Source organism: Pteropus vampyrus, unplaced genomic scaffold (assembly GCF_000151845.1).
Source record: "Pteropus vampyrus isolate Shadow unplaced genomic scaffold, Pvam_2.0 Scaffold203, whole genome shotgun sequence".
NCBI lineage: Eukaryota > Metazoa > Chordata > Mammalia > Chiroptera > Pteropodidae > Pteropus > Pteropus vampyrus.
Window position 1 is genome coordinate 1,803,466 of NW_011888984.1, and position 3,537 is coordinate 1,807,002.

The 3,537-nt window shown below is 44.0% G+C and overlaps 1 pseudogene; it reads left to right on the forward strand.

Moving 5' to 3' along the window:
- Positions 1–1,893: 1,893 nt before the first annotated feature.
- On the forward strand, positions 1,894–3,505 carry LOC105300236 (annotated as a pseudogene).
- The last annotated feature ends 32 nt before the right edge of the window (positions 3,506–3,537 follow it).

A 3,537-nucleotide genomic window follows, 5' to 3' on the forward strand; every position in this document is an offset into this window, starting at 1 on the left:
CAGAAACAGACCATAGAGAGGACAGGAAGCCCAACCACTTACCAGCACGTTAGGAAATACTCAAAGTCAATAGTAAGCCAAAAGATGCAAATTAAAACAACAATGAGATATTATTTAATATCTATTAATTGGGTAAAAATGAGAAAGCTGGATAATACCAAGAATTGGCAAAAGTAGCAGTGGCATTGAGCAATGGCACAGACCAGTAAGCACACACCCAGTATGTGGTAAGTAAGACGCAGTGAGTGAACTGGATAGATGACTGGCCTGGGCATAGAGAAGTGGGGCCCCCATACACTGCAGGTTGGAATGGGTCATGGTCCACGCATCTGGAGAGGAACCCATTCATTCATTCATTTATTCATTCATTCATTCATAGATCATTTTGAGCAGCTATTATGTCTGGCACTGTTCTAGGTGACAGGTTATATATATGAGGAGCTTACGTTCCAGCAGGGAAAAATGGATAATAAACAGTACCATAAATAAGCAAATTATATATGTTAGAAGGTGATAAGAATTATTGAAAAAAATTAAACAGGGGTAAACAAATTAAACAGAGTAAAGTGAGTAGACGTGCTGGGTTAGGGAAGGTTGCAGTTTTCAATGGGGTAGTGTGGCAGACAGAAAAATGGCCCCTAAAATGTCCACGTCCTAATCCCCAGGTCCTGTGACTATGTTCTCCATAGAGCCTCCAGAAGGAACACAGCTCTGATGACATCCTGATTTTAGCACCATTTCAAGCTTTGACCTTCAGAGCTGTAAGATGATTTGTGATGTTTTAAGCCACTTTTTTGTGGTAATATGTTACAGCAGCCATAGGAAACTAATACAGGTGGCCAGAGAGGCATCACTTGGACATTTGAGCAAAGAACCTGAGAAGGAGAGGGGGATATCTAGGGGAAGACTATTCTGGGGAGAAGGAACAGCCAGTGCGAAGGCCCTGAGGTAGGAGTATGCTGCTTGTCAGCTGCCGTGAAGAGGCCCGTGTGACTGAAACAGAGTGAGTAAGGGGGAGAGTGGACAGAGCCAAGATCGGAGAGGCAATGGGGTCAAATCGTGTGGAATTTTATGAGGTACTACGAGGACTTTGTCCTTTTACCTTGAGTGAGATGGTGCCACACCATTTTATTATGCTTATGATTCTGTGGGTCAGGAATTGGAACAGATACAGCAGGAATGTCTTGTCTCTGCTCCACAATATCTGGTGCCTCCGCTGGGAGGATTTGTGTGGCTGGGGCGGCTCGAACGGCTGAGTGTGAGCTCATCTGAAAGCTTCTTCACTCATATGTCTGGTGACTGGAATGACACAAAGGCCACGTGGCCTCGCCATGTAGCTTGAGCTTCCTCGCAGCATGGCGGCCTTCCGAAAGTGTTCTGAGAAGTCAAGCACTAAGCTCTCTTTTGACCTAAGCTTCTTCGTGATGCAGTGTCACTTCCATCCCATTCTATTGGTTACAGCTGAGTCACTAAAGCCAGTCCAGAACCCAAGGGAGAGGAGCTAGACTTCATCTCTTGATGGGGCAGAGGCAAAATCCCATGGCAGAAAAGGATGTAGGGGAGTGATGTCCGTAAAAGTGGTAGAATAGGGGAATCCAAAAGTCCGTTCCTCCACAAAAGCAGTGAAGAAAACTGGCAACAACCGTCAGAATCGATTTTATCGGAACTCTGGAAATTAATCAAAAATTTACAGCAGCCTGGAGAATGTTTAGTCAAGAAAAAAAAAAACAACAGCTAAGTCTTGTTAAGAAAGCTATGTGCATTTTAACTCTCCCTGGCCCCTCTCTCTGCTCCCCAGGTCACTGGTGGCCTTGCAGATGACAGGCTGCATTCCTGGTACCAGAGGGAGCAGAATGGACCTTATTCTCGAAGAATCGTGGTGGTTCATTTTGACCTGTCTGGCGGCTCCCTGACTTGTCTTTCTTTCGCCTCACTGGGAACATCCCCAGTTCATCCACTGCTGCAGGTATCCGTGCTTCATTTCTTTTTATGACTGAATCATATTTCATTTAATGCCTTCATTCTTGAAAGCTATTTTCTGGGGTATCGAATTCTAGGTTGACAGTTTTGGTTTTTAACTGAAATACTTTAAAAAATACTGCTGTCTTCTTGCTTGCATTGTTACTGAAACCGACAGTCAACAGTAAACACGTGTAGGTATTAGATCATAGAGTCTAGAGATACAGGTATAATCTTTAAATGTTTCAGTTGCCTTGTCACATAGCTTATCGTCAAGCCCTACTTGGCCCCCCTTGGCTCCCTCCGCCACTGAGCTGCTCCCTCGGCCCACGTTGCTCAGCTCCCACTCCAGACCACGACCTCTGAGGTGGCGTGGCACAGGCTCCTTCAGTCTCGCATGACAACAAAAACTTGCATGACTTCCCGAGTGTCTGATGATGAATAGAGGTTAAAAAAAAAAGGAAAACTATGAGTTCTTTTTAACTATGTCTGGCCATGTTGGTTTTGAGAGTTTGCCTGATCAGCTGATCAATAGCAAGGCTTCTGTGTTAATATTCTCTGTGTTGGGGAGACTGGAATTGGAAAATCGATGCTGATCCATACATCATTTAATACTAATTTTGAAAACCATGGATCCTCACATTTTTACCCACATGTTAGATTTAAAGCTCAGACCTACGAACTCCAAGAAAGTAATGTTTGCTTGAAATTGAAAGTTGTGAATACAGTGGGATTTGGTGACCAAATAAACAAAGAAGAAAGCTACCAACTCATGGCCGACATGTAGATGCTCAGTTTGAAGCCTGTTGCCAAGAGGAACTGAAGATTAAGCGTTTTCTCTTTAACTACCACGGTTCTTATATCCACGTGTGCCTCTCCTTCATCTTCCCAACAGGCCACGCTCTGAAGACACTCGATCTCTTAAGGACAAAGAGCTTTCCACTGATTGCCAAAGCAGATGCAATTTTTAAAACTGAATTACAGAAGTTTAAGATCAAGCTCATGAGTGAATTGGTCAGCAGTGGTATCCAGATATACCCATTCCCAACCAATGGTGAAACTGTCACTATAATCAATGCTTCAAGAAATGAACACTTGCCATTTGCTGTTGTAGAAAGTATGGTTGGGATGAAAGTTGGAAATAAGATGGTCAAAGCCCTCCTTTCCCCTTGGGTGTTGTACGAGTGGAAAATGAAAGCCATTGTGACTTTGTAAAGCTCCAAGAAATGCTCATTTGTACAAACAGGGAGGATCTTCGAGAACAGACCCACACGAGGGACTGCGAACTTTCCAGGCGTTGCAAACTGGAGGAAATGGGCCTTTCCGATGCGGTCCCAGAGAATAAGCTGCTTGGTCTTCAAGAGACCTACAAAGCCAAAAGATGCGAATTTTCTCTTTCTCGCTCACACACACAGAGGAGAAGCCTCGTGAGGACGGCAAGAAGGTGGCCATCGATAAACCAGGAAAAAGACCTCGCCAGAAACCGACTCTGACGGCACCTTGATTTTTGACTTTTCGTCTCCAGAACTGTGAGAAAATTTATTTCTGTTTAAGCAAACAAAACAAAACAAAACAAAA